The following is a 17,489-nucleotide window of genomic DNA, read 5'->3' as shown; positions in this document are numbered from 1 at the left end:
TGCTGTGCAGAAGCTTTTTAGTTTAATTAGATCCCATTTGTCAATTTTGGCTTCTGTTGCCATTGCTTTTGGTGTTTTAGACATGAAGTCTTTGCCCATGCCTGTGTCCTGAATGGTATTGACCAGGTTTTCTTCTAGGGTTTTTATGGTTTTAGGTATAACATTTAAGTCGTTAATCCATCTTGAATTAATTTTTGTCTAAGGTGTAAGGAAAGGATCCAGTTTCAGCTTTCTACATATGGCTAGCCAGTTTTCCTAGCGCCATTTATTAAATAGGGAATCCTTTCCCCATTTCTTGTTTTTGTCAGGTTTGTCAAAGATCAGATAGTTGTAGATGTGTGGTATTATTTCTGAGGGCTCTGTTCTGTTCCATTGGTCTACATCTCTGTTTTGGTACCAGTACCATGCTGTTTTGGTTACTGTAGCCTTGTAGAATAGTTTGAAGTCAGGTAGAGTGATGCCTCTAGGTTTGTTCTTTTGGCTTAGGATTACAGCCAATATCATACTAAAAGATTAAAAACTGGAAGCATTCCCTTTGAAAACTGGCACAAGACAGGGATGCCCTCTCTCACCACTCCTATTCAGCATAGTGTTGGAAGTTCTGGCCTGGGCAATCAGGCAGGAGAAAGAAATAAAGGGTATTCAATTAGGAAAGGAGGAAGTCAAATTGTCCCTGTTTGCAGATGACATGATTGTATATTTAGAAAACCCCATCGTCTCAGCCCAAAATCTCCTTAAGCTGATAAGCAACTTCAGCAAAGTCTCAGGATACAAAATTGATGTGCAAAAATCACAAGCATTCTTATACACCAATAACAGACAAACAGAGAGCAAAATCATGAATGAACTCCCATTCAAAATTGCTTCAAAGAGAATAAAATACCTAGGAATCCAACTTACAAGGAATGTGAAGGACCTCTTCAAGGAGAACTACAAACCACTGCTCAACAAAATAAAAGAGGACACAAACAAATGGAAGAACATTCCATGCTCATGGATAGGAAGAATCAATATCATGAAAATGGCCATACTGCCCAAGGTAATTTATAGATTCAATGCCATCCCCATCAAACTACCAATGACTTTCTTCACAGAATTGGAGAAAACTACTTTAAAGTTCGTATGGAACCAAAAAAGAGCCCACATTGCCAAGATAGTGCTCTTCTTTATACATCCTGCTTTTGCCATAGTTGCTTCTAATACCACGTGAGATGCACCTTCAGTGAACAGAGTTCTCCCTGAAAAAGATCATCAAATGTGAAAGACAACCAGTGATAACCCACCTCTCTTTTCCCAACTCTTTCCTTCTCCTTGAAAGTAAATGTAATGAACTTTCCTTTCAAGGACATAAGGCTGTGTGTCCTGACATAATAAATCATGTTTGGATGTGAAAGCTGGGGGCGGTTTTTTTTTCAGGCTCCAGGGGTGTTGGGAAAAGTTTTAGAGGCTGCTGCCCCCATGCTGGCTTCTTGTTATGCCCATGTCATGCCATAAGAAGTACACAAAAGCATCAGACCTACAGGTGACGCTGATAATACCAAATTCTGGCTATGATGTTGAATGGCAGAAAATCACATTCGTTGCTGGTGGAACAAAATCATAAAATCCAGCATTCACACTCCTTGATATCTACCCCAGTGAGTTGAAAATTTATGCACACAAAAACCACACTTAGATATTTAGAACAGCCTTATTCATAATTGTCAAAACATGGAAGCTGCCAAGATGTCCTTCAGTAGGTCCATAGAGAAATAAACTATGTTACATACAGACAATGGAATATTATCCAGTGCTAAAAATGAATGAGCTATCAAGCCGTGAAAAGATATGGAGGAGACTTAAATGCATATTACTAAGTGAAAAAAAGCCAATTTCAAGAGCTACGTAGTGTATGATTTCAACTATATGACATTCTAGAAAAGGCAAAATTATGGAGACAGTACAGTGGTTGCCAGGAGTTAGGGGTGGGGTTGGGGGGATGAATAGGCAGAACACAGAGGATTTTTAGGACAATGGAGCTATTCTTTAAGATACTATAATGGTGAATACATGTCATTTTACATTTCTCCAAACACATAAAATGTACCACACCAAGAGTGAATCCTAATGTAACCTGTGGGCTTTGGTTGGTGACGATGTGTCCATGTAGGTTCATAGATTGTATGAACCACTCTGGTGGTAGTGTACCACTCTGGTGTGAAATGTTGATAGTGGGAAGTGTTGTGTCTGTGTTGGGGCAGAAGGTCTATGGGGACTCTGTACTTTCTGCCCAATTTTGCTATGAATCTAAAATTGCTGTAAAATATAATGTATTAGAAAAACTTTATTGAGCACTAAAGCAAATGCAATTATTTGCTGGCTCACCAACAGATGATTGGCTATGTTCTCTAATTTGATGTTATCCACTTCAACAGCTTTATTGCCTTTTAAATGTTTGAAGTTCACTCATAATGAGGAAGATAGAATAGCACAGCATTCATTTGCATTATTTCAGGATAGACTGTGATTTCACTGTATTTGGAGTTGTTGTGGATAGGGATGTTGTCTCTTTGCATTCCTAAGACCTAATGTAATGTCTCATACACGGCAGGCACTGGATTAGTTATTGTTGATTGAGAGAGAAAGACTTCTTTAAAAAAGCGTTTTTGTTAAGGAGTCTGGGAATCATGGAATCATAGTGACCAACTGTTATGGACTGGATTGTATCCCCCTCCAATTCAGTTATGGTGCTGCTTCAGAAAGAAAAGAGGTGAGCTGTTTTTGAAAAGCATATATCTATTGGCTTTGAAAATGCCTATATCATCATGAAAAGAATGTTGGTAAAATTCTGAAAGCTGAAGGCTATTCTGGTGAGGTCTCATGTGGAAATGAGATGCAGCTTATTAGAAACACGAGGAAAAGTGATCGTTGTTATAAAGTGGCAAAGAACTTGGATGTATCACGTTCTAATATTTTGTGAAAGGTAGAACTTGCAAGTGATGAAATTGTATATTTTGCTGAGGATATTTCTAAGCAAAGTGATGAATGAGTGGCGTGGTTTCTCTTTACCACTTGTAGTAAAATGCAAAAGAGATACATTAAAATAATACTTAAACAAAAAGGAATCACAGGCCAGGTGAGTGGTTCACTCCTGTAATGCCAGCACTTTGGGAGGCTGAGGAGGGCAGATCACTTGAGGTCAGGAGTTCGAGACCAGCTTAGTGAAAACCTACCTCTACTATTTTTGTAAAAATACAAAAAAATAGCTAGGCGTGATGTCATGCACCTTTAGTCCCAGCTACTGGGGAGGCTGAGGCATGAGAATCACTTGCATCTGGGAGGAGGAGGCTGCAGTGAGCCGAGATGGCACCACTACACTCCAGCCTGGGTGATGGAGCAAGACTCTGTCTCAAAAAAAAAGAACCACAGCTTGAACATCTGGAAAATCCTCAGCCTACCTATATTGCAAAACATAAGACACATGTTCAGCCGGGTGCAGTAGCTCACGCACATAATCCCAGCACTTTGGGAAGCTGAGGTGGGCAGATCACCTGATGTTGGGAGTTCAAGACCAGCCTGACCAACATGGAGAAACCCCATCTCTCTACTAAATATACAAAATTAGCCGGGCTGGTGGTGCATGCCTGTAATCCCAGCTACTCGGGAGGCTGAGGCAGGAGAATCGCTTGAACCTGGGAGGCGGAGGTTGTGGTGAGCCAAGATTGAGCCATTGCACTCCAGCCTGGGCAACAAGAGTGAAACTCCATCTCAAAAAGAAAAGAAAAGAAAAGAATGGAAAAGAGAAAAGAAAGCAAATGAGAAAAGAAAGGAAAAGAAAGAAAAGAAAAGAAACAAGTTCTGAACAGAAAACAAAAGGTGTGGCAGAACAGCCATATGATGGAGATCATGGGTGTGACTCATGGATTTAATCAGCCATCTCAGGAAAAGCCAAGAATGGAGATGGATTATATCCACAGAGATAGAGCTAGTTTGAACTAAAGAGGAATTAAAAAGTGAGATGGCATAAAGGAAGACTGTCAAACTTCTTGGGTACTACAGGACAGGACAGTAAAGCTGTTAGGCTGCAAACATTTTCTTGAATGCTGTATCATTCAAGAAAAGAGAATGACCATGAAGATGACTCAGTGGTCATCAGGGCTGCACCCTCCCCAGAGGCCCCGGGAGGACATCAGGACTCTCCGTCCCCAACGTGCAAAGGAAGGGTGTGGCTTTGGTTTCCTAGGCCAGGCAGCTGCTGCATAGCATCTTGGTTTTCTCTAGTAAGATTATGATTTTTCAGAGTGGATATTTTATTTTATTTATCCTGCTTGACATGTGTTGACCTTATCAAATCTTTGTTTGATATTTTATTGATTCTGGAAAATCAAACATTTCTGAACTATTTTTCTTCAAATGTTACTTTTGTGTCACTTTCTCACCTCCCCCAGTGACACCAATTAAATGCATGTTAGGCTATCTCAATGTATTCCCAAAGTTTCTACCTTCTCTTCTGTGTTTTCATTTTTAGGCTGCTTTCTGTATATTTTCTTATGACCTTTCTTCAGGTCTGTTAATTTTTTCCTTCATTTAAATAAGATCTGAAATCACTCCCATTCAATAATTGAAAAAGGAACAATTTCAGTTTTAAAGTTTTCAGTTGTAAAAATTATACTCTATTCATTTTCAAGTTTTTATGTTATTTTCTTCTATTTTTTAAGTAACCAGTTTCCTGATCAAATTTTACTATCTCGGCTTTTATTTCTTTTTTCTTTCTTTAAATTTTACTTTAAGTTCTGGGATACCTGTGCTGAACGTGCAGATTTGTTACATAGGCGTACATGTGCCATAGTGGCTTGATGCACCTGTCAACCCATCATCTAGGTTTTAAGCCCTGCATGCATTAGGTATTTGTCATAATGCTCTCCCTCCCCTTGTCCCCCAGCTACCTGACAAGCCCCGGTGTGTAATGTTCCCCTTCCTGTGTCCATGTGGCTTTTATTTCTTTGAACAAAATCATATTTGCTTAATCATCTAAGCCTCAAGATCTAAAATGTGAACACTTTTTGAGAATATTTCTTTTGTGAATTATTTCTCTTGATTTTTCCTTATAGTATCATGTCTTGTGTGACTTTTTATCTTTATGTATATCTTTATTTATATCTGGAAATTGTGTCTGATAACTGTATTCCTAGGTCTCTGAATCACACAAATGAAAATGACTTAGGTCCATGAAAATGTGATTATTGGTTTGCTTTTTGAGCTATTAGAAGAATAATAAATTATGTAACCACATTCTATGTGAAAGAGAAAATATCAGTTCTCATAAAATATAAGACTTTTACTTAATATTTTAATAATAAACTCATCCTTAAATTTTGACACTTTTATGCTAGTGCTATTATTGTTTAGAGTTGACACATAAAAATAATAGATATTCAGAACTGTTAAGAATTTAAAATATTTTATTCAGTGTCAACAATTATATAACTTTTTGGTTTGAAAAGTAATCTTTATACAAATATAAACAAAGCTTGAATAACATCTGAATAAAAATGTATTTGTACTAAGGTATTTTGCATTAGACATTGAAGACTATTTTGATAACACATTTCTGATGTACTCTGCACATTGGAGTTAAGGAAGATCAATTTCTTTTGGTTATAGGTTGGGTCACTTTGACCTTGTCCCCATCATAAGAATGGGCTTCCTTAATTTTGAAGATGTTCTACACACATCATATAGGTCAGGATTTATCAATATAGTAATTGTGCTAATTTAAGTTGCAAGTAAAAGAAAATCCAGCTTAAATTTGCCAACCAATAGAAGGATATGACTTACTAACAAAAGTCAAAGTATAGGTTTCAGGACTAGTGTATTTCAGTGTGTTAATAAAATCATAATACCTGGTTTGTTTCTATTAAGTCACACTTGGTTTCTTGTTTTCAGATAGTTTCCCTTGCAAAGTTATCAAAGTGCTCCCCAGAAGACATTAGGTATTTGCTTTCTAGTCTGCATACAATGAAAAGGAAAAAACGTCAGTTCCTGAAGCTCTCTCAAAACATCAACAGATGGAAAGACGTGCCCATGTCCTCCCCTCCCTCCACTCTGGGGGCTTGGAAATGCTGCAGCAGGGAGCAGGCCCCAGGCTGGACCTGCCCTGTCCTCACGACGAGTGTGTGCAAAAGTGAACAATAAATCATTTCAAAGATGCAAGGAAGAAAAACCAAAACATCAACAGAATCTTCTTTCCCATAATCTTCATGCACCTCCTGGTCCGGATGAGTTTATATTACCATCTCTGAGCACAGGGATTGATTGTGATGGCATTTATAGGACTGAGCGCCCCACACTCTGTGATCCAGCATGGAGTTATGATTTACATCACCACAGGAAGAGTACAGAGGCTTCAACAGAAAAAAAGGTAAATTTTCAAGTAAATGGGCAATCGGTTTGGGGAAGGCAATAAAATTTCTGCTATATCAGAGATATGATCCAAATTACAAAGTGTTGCAAATCAAAACATTTATGCTTAGTTTAAACTGTTTTCAGAAGATGTGTGCTAGGCAAAGCCATCATCCTCTGATTAAAGTTTCACTGAGTTGCTGTCACGGAGTGAATAGGAAATATTTGTACCTGGAAATGGATTTTTTTCTGAGTTTTAAAAAGAGAAGTTTTCCAGTTCTTTGAAATTATCAAATATATTAACCATAAATAATCATTACCTTAATAAAGAGAGTTATTTTCGCTTTTTCAAAAAAAAATCCAAACACAGAACCAACAACAACAGTGACGAAATCACAAAAGAAAAGGTCCACAACAAAAGCACTGATATGGAGCACAGAAGATCTAGAATCATACAAAGACTCTAAGCCTGACTCACACATTGACTGTTGCGACGTTAGTGCAAAACTTACAATGATATGTATATACAAAACTTACAATGATATGTATATACAACATTTATAATTATATGTATACATAATCCATTTTACCTGGTTTTGGGTCTCATAAGAATAACAAATAATTTATATTTCAGGAGCCCCACAATGAATTAATATGTAGACAGATGTATTGATTCATTTGTTTCTGTTTTATTGTTAAATAGATTTAATTTTATCACAAATGAACATACAATTTTTACCCTCTTAACCATTTTTAAGTATACAGTTCAGTATTTAGTATATTCATATTGTTGTAAATCCAATTTCCACAACTTTTTCATCTTGCAAAAATGAAACTCTGTACCCATTAAACAACTCCCAATTTCCCCTGCCCCACCCCCTAGTAACCCTCTAGTATCATTCCACTTTCTGTTTCTAGGAGTTTGCCCATGCAAGATGCTACATATAAATAACATTATACAGTATTTGCCTTTTGTAAATGGCTACATTTCACAATGTAGTCAAGGTTCATCCATGCTGTAGCACGCATCAGAATTCCTTCCATTTTGAGGATGAATAAGATTTCACTGTATGCCAAGACGTATATCACATTTTGCTTATACAGTCATTCATTGATGGACACCTAGGTTGCTTCTACTTTTTGGCTATTGTGAACAATGCTGCTTTGAACGTGGGTGTAAAACTATCTCTTTTAGACCCTATTTTCGGTTTTACTTGGTATGTGTCCAGAAGTGGAATTGCTGGATTATACAGTAATTCTGCTTTTAAGGTTTGAGGAACTGACATACTGTTTTGCATAGCATCTGCACCACTTTAAATCTCTTCCAACAGTGTACAGGGGTTTCAGTTTCTCCACCTCCTTGACAACATTTGTTATTTTCTTTTTTAAAATATAGTGGCCCTGGTTATTATTTATTCACTAGATTATCTTCTTCAGTGTTTGAGTTTTATAAGAATATCAATTCTATTTTTCTATTATCCTTTTATAAATATTTCATATAAATATCTCATCAAATAAGATAATTTGTTGTTAGTTTTTATTTCAGTGCTTTATAGTGAAGGCCACTGAAGATATATAAATGATACATTTTGCATTGACTCCTTTGTGAGTGGCTATCAATAAAAATTTTTCAATAGCTTACTATGTGCCAATCACTCCACAGCATTCTAAGTAGGCTTTAACATTGCCATGTTAAACTTCTCTGCTTGTGATTTCTATATCTAACCCAGCTGGCAGCAAGACAGTTTTGTTTTTTCATTGAAATGGCTCTGGCTTTATGTAGACCATTCATTCACTTTCCATGCCACTTCCCTGAAATATTTGTGGTTCATATTTTCAACTCGAGTAAACATTTTTTTTCAATACTCTGCTGCATTCCTGATGTCATACACACTATGCAAATGGTCAAAAAATAACTCTGGTCCTTTTCAGGAGAAATATTTCATTAAAAATAACTTATGAAAACATGACCAAAATATGATAGACTATTCATTTGTCTTTTAATTAGGTAAATGCTTATTTGTCTTTCTCAAATGTTTCACCTTCTTCTATAATTTTATCATTTTACCTTTTTACCTTGTCTTTTGATTTCTAGGTTATATTCATTTCTACAACACCACATTTTAATTTTTATTTCATTTTCTATACATTTGGCATTCCTATCTGGCAAGCTTCCTGTGTTATTTAGTGGTATACAAGTAATTGCTTCTTTTTCATTTATATTTTATTGTCTGTGACATCTTTGCAATTAGGTGATAATTTCTGTCATGCATCACAATAACTCATTGCTATAAATGTCCTATTTTTAAAATTTTTCTCAGCTCCTTTTCTCATTTTTCTTTTAATTCTTCATGTGTTCTATTTTCTGATTCTTGTGTTTGAGGCTTCAAAAATACCTTTATATATCCCTCTGGATTACTTTAGTTTCACAATTATTCTTTAAATTTTATATAAGCCTTACATACATTTAGTATTTTCTGGCTAATGATATTGTATTTGAAGCTTGAGTATAAATACAAAAAATCTTTTTTTCCCAAGACATTTAATAAAAAGAAATAGTGTTAATGTAGTTAGAGCAGATGACTAGATGAAATGCACGACTTTCCCACCCATGAATAATGGTGCCTCTTTCACTTTGCCACAAAGGACATGCCTTATATAAAGGATAGTATTTTCTTTACTATCTGCATATGAAGATTTCACAAGCCTTATGCCTGTGATAGTTAATTTTAACGTATTAACTTGTGTGGGCCCAGCGCCCAGATACTTGGTCAAACATTATTCTAGATTTTTCTGTGAATGTTTTTTGGATGAAATTAACATTTAAATTGGTAGACTCTGTGTAAAGCAGATGACCTTCCATTCTGTGGGTGTGCCTCATCCAATCAGCTGAAAGTTTTGACAGAATGAGGACTGACTTCTCCCAAGCAGGAAGGGATTGTGCCAGCAGACTGCTTCGGACTCAAACAGCAACTGTTTCCTGGGTCTTCAGCCCGCCGGCCTACCCTGCGGTCTTTTAGGCTTTTAAGGGACTGGCTCACGTGATTGTGTGTATCTATATCTAATCTATATCATCTGCATCACTCATTTCTCTGGAGAACCCTAATATATGCCCTTAAGGGTCATTTTATGTCAAGAGTTTATTTTTGCCAGACATGATTGTGTTGCACTAATATTTGCCTTCCTTTTCTTAAAATTATGCCTTCTTTTTTTGTTGAATATTACATCTGTGACTTAGCTTTCTAGTGTGAGTGTGTTATTTGTTGTCAAGATGAAAAATACACATACACAATTTAATAAACATTAAAGGAACTGTGGTGACCAAAATGCAGATGGATGTGAGAAAGAAGGGCTGTGAGCTGCCACCTCATTAATCCACAATGGCACCATTTTCCTCTCACCTGAACTTTTAGAAACTTTTTTTCCACCTTACAATTGCTTATGCAATAAACTTCACTCTCACTTAGACTCCATAACTTATCCCAGAAACCTTAATGCCTCTAAGCAGCAACAAATAGACTGACAAAGAGATGTGTTACCTTGTTCAGACAACCCGATGATTCTGTGAAAGCACATAATGACCATCTTCACTTTACATAGTTAACCTGAACTGCCAATTAAATTGAATTGTTCTCATCTGACGTAGTTATTGGCCTAGCTTTTTCCCTGTATTCTTGTACTGGAGACATTTAATATGGTCATCATAAGTGAAGGTAAGTTATTTCAAATAAATATACTAATTGGATCAGACTCAATTCTATTTTACTTTTTATATTTCAACTGTGCATGTATACATGCACTATTAATTTGGTTTTAATTATAATTTTGATTAATAATTTGAATCTAAACTTATCCCCGTCCCTGATACTTACACGGCCGGAGCTAGCACAATCTTTGACTGGATTATAGCAATTGACTCCAAATGACCCTACTGCGTTTGCTTTTGCCTCCCATTAATGCTTGCACTTAGTCCAGCGGCCAGAATGTTCCTTTAAAGATACACATCGAATCACATTACTCCTCTGCTCACAACCTTCCCGTGGCTCTTAATCATACTTCATCTGAAGACTAGAATTGTTAAAATGGCCTGCAAAGTGCATTATGATTCAGTGCTCAGCACCTTTCTGACTATTTCTCCTGCTGCTTTTCCACGTTGCTTTCTCCACTGAAGTTATGCTGGCCTCCTTGAAGTTTCCTTCTCAGCACTTTTTAGCTATAGGAGGTTTGTGCTGTATCCTCCTTCACCTGTAACAGACTCTTGCGGGTATTTCTACAACTCACTCCTCATATCATTTACATCTTCTCTCAAATGTTAACTTCACAGTGAAGTCTTCCTTCAATATCCTACTTAAAGGTGTACCAAGTTTACCAGCCCAGCAGGAGCTTCTGTCTCCTCTGTGATTTGTTTCCCTCCAAAGCACTTATCGCCTTCTAATAGATTATACAACTTATTTTACTTTTTCTCTTTGTCTCTTTTTATTGCTTTTTTGGTTCATTTCTTATTGTATCTCTTCCACCAAATAAATTTTGAATAAAACATTTTTACTAATTTGTCTCATCTCCATAATTTCAGCAAAAACAACAGACCTTCATTCAGCTTAGGAACATAATAAATAGGATGAAGTTGAATAAACGAAATGGAGGGGAGTGAAGTATTCCAGATGGAAGAGGCAGTACGTGGCCAAGAGGAAACAGACCATGTGCGCTGGAGAAAAAGGATGGCCAGACTTGCAGAAACCTGGAATTGGTGATTGGCTTTAGAAGTGGAGAGACAAAAAAGGAGGCATAGAAAGTGCCAACATTTGGCTACACAGGGAAGAAAGACGTAAAATAATAAAAACATTGGCATCACCTGTAGACTCAAATCCTGTGAGTGAAGGACCTGAGCAATGAAGGATGGATTGAACTCGTGATTAGCCTTCTTCAGCATATGTAAAATGATGTCTGCTTTTCTTCTCTATTTGTCATTTTACCGACTTTTTATATAGTTTCCCCATATCCATGGAGGATGTATCCCAAGACCCCCAGAGGATGCTTGAAACCACAGATAATAACAAACTCTTATGTATCCTATGATTTTTCCTGTACATCCTTACCTATCATAAAGTGAGTGTATAAATTAGGCACAGGAGATTAAAAACAATAACTCATAATAAAATAGAACAATTAGTACAACCTAATGAAAGTTATCTGAATGTGATCTCTCTCAAAATATCTTATTGTAGTGTACCGTGGGTAACTGAAATGATAGAAAACAAAATTGCCGATAAAGGGGGATATTGTAGTAAAATAAAGGGGGATGGGTAGAGCGTAGGAAGCATTCACAATTAGAACAGTTGGCAGTAGGGAAAGAAACATACTTTAAATTGGAATGTGGATCACATGGCTGCCTCCTGCCAGTCATGATCGCAGGGTACGGAGGCCTCTGGTATGTCAGGTCTTCTCTCCCACCACTAATACTGCCCAAAAGACTCCATCAGCAACCAGAGCTGAATCACACACAACCCAGATTGTCATTTCTGATGACTTTGACTTAAACAAACAGACATATTTTTAATCTTTTTAGTGTGTGTGAAACTAGCAAGGCCTAATGAATTGAGTATATGGATAAAGTTTGTGGCCTCTGTAACGTTTTCTCCAACCAGAACCTACTGAAATAGCACAGATGGTGATGAGTACGGTTCAAACACAAGAATTCTTGGGTAAGTGACAAGAATCTCGGTCTCCTGCCATTTCCATCTCTGCATTTACTTACTGTGTGAATTTGGACGAGTCATGTAATCTTCTGGCTTCAGTGTGTTTATCTCTGTAATTAATATGTTCAGTAACAGTTCTTCCCTCTGACCTAAAAATAACCACTTCTTCCAAAGGTATATATTAGAACTATATACATATATACTATACAAATATCTAACATTTATATACTTAATATATGTAATAAACATATTACACATGTAAATTTAATGATCTACCCTATTCTCAGCCTCTACTTTCCTCTGACAGTGACATCATTCAAATACTCTAAAAAGCTCATATTATAGAATCTTTATATTTAAAAAAGTTTTGTAATGCTCTAAACTTAATTGCATATTGCTAAGTGAAAGAGGCCAGTCTGAAAAAGCTACATACTCTATGATTCCAACTACATGACATTCTGAAAAAGCCAAAACTATAGAGACAATAAAAGTATCAAAGGCCTTTAGGGGGTTCAGGGAAATGGGTGAGGAATTAAATAAATGGAGTACAGCACACTTTTAGGGCAGTGAAACTATTGTGTATGGTACTCTAACAGTGGATATGTAACATTACACTTTTATCAAAACCTATAAGCCCCAAACAGAATGTTGTAAATGTAAACTCTGGACTTCATTTATTTGTAGAGACAGGACTTTAGTTAAAAGTCCATATTGGTTTATTAATGGTAGCAAATATACCACACGAACGCCAGATGCTACTAAGAGAAGAAACTGTGTTGGGAGGAGGGAAGACGTATGGGAACTGTACTTTCTGTGCAATTTCTCTCGGTAAACCTAAAACTGCTCTAAAATTTTTCTATTGAATTTTTCAATTATTCCAGTTATTCTCTATAAATTAGCATACCTATCAGCCCCCAATTACCTTGCTAATTTTAGGTTACTTATTTATATATGGTTCTCGATTTAGTCTCCTTGGGCAAATAGTAAACTGCATGGCTTTTACTCTCTCTGACTTTCTTTTTCTGTCCTTCACAGAAATTGAAGTTGAAGTATAAGGAGAATTTTTACATCACCCAGGTTCTAATTTGGAAGGTTTCTAACAGCCCTCTGTCCTCTTCTGGTGCTCACTGTGAAAGAATTTGCACCCTGCAACATTAAGTGTTTGTGCTAGAATCCACTTCTGATGTTGGCTGCTCTGACACAGCTTCCATTTGGTATTTATGTTGAGTTCTTTCATTTTGTGTTGCTCTAATAGAATACTTTAGACTGTGTAATTTACAAAGAGTGAAGTTTTATTTCTTACAGTTCTGGAGGCTGGGGAGTCCACCCCAGGTGCTGGCATCTTGTGAGAACCCTCCTGCTGTGTCATTCCATGGCAGAAGGCAAAAGTGCAAGAGAATGCCAGAGAGCAAGAAGGGGAAGAACTCAGTTTTATAACAAACTCACTCTCAAGATAACTAACCCATTCCTGCTATAGCAACATTCATCCATTCATGAGGGCAGAGCCCACATGACCCAATCACATCTTACTTGGCTCCATCTCTCAACACTGTTTCATTAGGAATTAAGTATTTAACACATGACCTTTGGGAGACGCATTCAAACCATAGCATATGTCCTCTATGCAGTTGCCTTGTCTAGATGTAGGACACTGAGAATTTACCACCCTTCCAGCATTGACGTGCTCTCTAGGTGGCTCAAGAATTCTTGGCTGTGTCTCCACCAGGCTTCAAGACCCTTCATTAGCCTGGCTTTTGGACCTCTGTGGTTCCAGCCCTTACTAGACACGGGTTTCTCTAAGAGATCTGTATTCTCCACAGTCTGTATACAGAAAAGACAGTCTCAAATCTCCTCTGATTTAGGGCCCTGATAAAAATTACTTGGTCTTCTACTCTACAACCTCACCATAACCCTTCAGGTTTTGAACCTGGGAGAGACAGAATATGGAACACTTTCTTAAAAATAAATGCATACTTGACATTAATAAGGGACTTACAATCTATTCACTATGAAATCCTCAGGAACATATAGGTTTTTCCAAGAAGTAAAAAACAATTATTTTCATTTAAGTCATATGTCAATTAACAATATTTTTTACACAATTAAAAATCTCATTTTTGTTATGAAATGTGAAACACATTTCCTTTGTTTTTGAGGCAGGGTCTCACTCTGTCGCCCAGACTGCATTGCAGTGGGGTGATCTCGGCTCATTGCAACCTCTGTCTCCCGGATTCAAGCAATTCTCCTGCCTCAGCCCCCCAAGTAGCTGGGTTTACAGGTATGTGCAACCATGCCCAGCTAATTTTTTTTTGTATTTTTTTTTAGTAGACATGGGGTTTTTTAAAAATTTTATTATTATTATACTTTAAGTTTTAGGGTACATGTGCGCAACGTGCAGATTTGTTACATATGTATATATGTGCCATGTTGGTGTGCTGCACCCATTAACTCATCATTTAGCATTAGGTATATCTCCTAATGCTATTCCTCCCCACTCCCACCACCCCACAACAGTCCCCGGTGTGTGATGTTCCCCTTCCTGTGTCCATGTGTTCTCATTGTTCAATTCCCACCTGTGAGTGAGAACATGCGGTGTTTGGTTTTTTGTCCTTGCGATAGTTTGCTGAGAATGGTGGTTTCCAGCTTCATCCACGTCCCTACAAAGGACATGAACTCATCCTTTTTTATGGCTGCATGGTATTCCATGGTGTATATGTGCCACATTTTCTTAATCCAGTCTATCATTGTTGGACATTTGGGTTGGTTCTAAGTCTTTGCTATTGTGAATAGTGCCGCAATAAACATACATGTGCATGAGTAGACACGGGGTTTCACCATGTTGGCCAGGCTGGTCTTGAATGCCTGACCTCAACTGATCCACCTGCCTTGGCCTCCCAAAGTGCTGGGATTACAGGCATGAAGTCACCACACCTGGCCACATTTCCTTTTTGAAATGTGATTTATTTTATGAGGAACTGTGTGAAATATGAACAAATGAATAAATAAATCTCATATTTTTTATGTTAATGGATTTGTGACCAGGCCAAGAAATAAACAGAAGTAGTAAATGAGAGATGTTGGCTTGGACTTACGTGAGTTCCTGTGTGTTTGCTAATTGGTAAAGGAAATGCGCCAACACCAACTTGGAATACATTGATGCTGATTTCTAATACTTCATCAGAGGCAAGCATTTAGGGAAGTGGAGCAGACAAAATCAAGGACTTGGTCAGGGCTCAGCAAGAACTGGGTTTGCTAGATGTCTGCTAGGCAGCTTTCATCCCATTAACCTCTGGGATACTGTGTCCGTGTTGTCCTTCTGGATAAACAGAGGAATCGACTCTGTAGAGCTACTGTCAACAGAGTCTTAAGCCACCTTCAATATTTCCCCTTGATTCCTGTGGGTAACATGAGAGCCAAAATTTCATCCCAGCCGTGCTAATCACCATTGTTTATGAGGTTCTCAGATACCCCGAGGCTTTCCAACATGGCCACTCACAAGATGGAAGCTAAGTAGAACTGAAATGTACATTTAAATCAAAAAATATTAATAGAACATTAGATAAGATTTCAACCACCATAGTAAGTAAAAGCTCACATCTAATCCATTTAGAAAGGTCTCTGGATACAGTATACAAAATCATTTGTATAAAAATACCTATACATGCAAAACTCAGTTATATTTCTATGTATCAACAATTAATAAAAAGAAATGCAAAGAATAAACCTGGAGGACCTAAACTATCAGATATGGAATGTGTTATTAATTTACAGTAAGTCAGGCGATAAGCACAGGGTAGAAAAACCATCAATGGAATAAAATGGAGTCTAGAAAAAGATTCAGAAGTAGAGAAAACTTGATTTATGACATATGTGGCACTGCAGTTTACAGAAAAAGCTTAACTTTTAAAAAATTTTGCTGAGTCATTGACTATCAGTTTGGAAAAACAGTGTTGTAGCCCTTACCTTACACCACAATTAAAAATTTATCCCAGTTGCATAGATCTAAATGTGAACAGCAAAACAATAAATATTATACAGAAAAACACAGGAGATCACATCATAGTCTTTAGAGGTGGCACACATTTTTAAAACAGAACACAAAAAGCATGATCCACAGGGGGAAAAAAGAAAACTGGAGTATGTTACAATTGAGCATTTTATTCAGGAGAGCAGTGGGACACAACACAAAGTAAAGGATGTTCACTATGTATATATACAATTTAAGACTCACATCTAGAATACACAAAAAGAATGTACCAAAGAACAGAATATGTATAAAGAACTACTACAAATTTAAAAGGGTAAGTCAAGAGATCCAAAAAAAATTAGCCAAAGGCTTGAATATATATTTTCAAAATTATATATATACACATAGGGACAGTAACACACTAAAAGTGGCTCAACTTATAAGGAAAATTAACTTAAACTTAGTGTCAGTAAATACACACTCTAGTGATTATAATGAAAATAGACCAAAAAAACTAATTTCTTTTTTTATATAAACTACTGATGAGAGTTTAAGCTGGCAAAAATTCTTAGGAATTCTGTTTGGCGGTATCTATTACAGCTGAAAAAGTGTTCAGAATCAGTAAATCCACTGCAAGCTATGTGCCCAACAGAAAATAGTACCGATTTTTACCAAGACATGTGCTAGAATGTTAATAGAAGCAGTCATGGTGATGGTCCTACCTGAAAACTGCATAAATGCCCATCCACATTAAAATTTATAAATTAATTGTGGCATAGTCACATAATGACACTTCCAGAAAAATGTGGAAGAATCCTACAAACATACTGCTAAATCAAAGCATCCAGACACCAAATAGTACATATTGCTATATTTAAAAACTGGCAAAACAAGTCAATGCTGTTAGAATTTAGGATAAGGTTATCTTCAGGAAAGGAACGGCAGGTAGAGACTAGAGAGGAGTACTAGAGAGATTTGTGGTGCAGATAATGTTCTGTTTCTCAGCCTGGGATCCTGCTAACCAGGCATGCTCAATTTGAAGAAATTCATCAACATATTTGCATTTATGATATGGACACTTAGAATCTTGAATATATTATCTGAATGAAAATTTTTTAAATAATCGATTGATGGAGGAAACTGAATGATGACTAAGAAGAAAGGGACATGAAATTTGATACACATAAGTAGTTGAATAAGTTATCAATGTACAGAGTAATACAGGAATAATAAAATAATTCCTCCAGTAAACAGACTTTTGCAAATTTTACCAAGCAGTGTAGTATTTCCAGACCAAAAGAGAAAGAAGGAAATGATTCATGACATACAATTTGAATCTTTGTTATTTTTGGCACAACGCTGTGGAAAGCAAATGGACTTTCAAGAAGAGTTATGTTGTTTTGAATCTTCACTACCAAAAATTCCCAGAGAGGACAGTGCTTGCA

The 17,489-nt window shown here is 36.8% G+C and overlaps 1 long non-coding RNA gene across 1 annotated transcript; it reads left to right on the top strand.

Moving 5' to 3' along the window:
* The first annotated feature begins 2,610 nt into the window (after nt 1–2,610).
* LOC134808918 (uncharacterized) lies at nt 2,611–11,561 on the top strand. Its single transcript, XR_010153177.1, has 3 exons — nt 2,611–2,749; nt 5,926–6,400; nt 10,955–11,561. It is a non-coding gene; the product is annotated as an uncharacterized LOC134808918 (long non-coding RNA).
* Nucleotides 11,562–17,489: the final 5,928 nt, after the last annotated feature.

The sequence above is a fragment of the Pan troglodytes genome, chromosome 19 (assembly GCF_028858775.2).
Source record: "Pan troglodytes isolate AG18354 chromosome 19, NHGRI_mPanTro3-v2.0_pri, whole genome shotgun sequence".
NCBI lineage: Eukaryota > Metazoa > Chordata > Mammalia > Primates > Hominidae > Pan > Pan troglodytes.
This window is presented reverse-complemented; position numbering and strand designations above follow the sequence as displayed.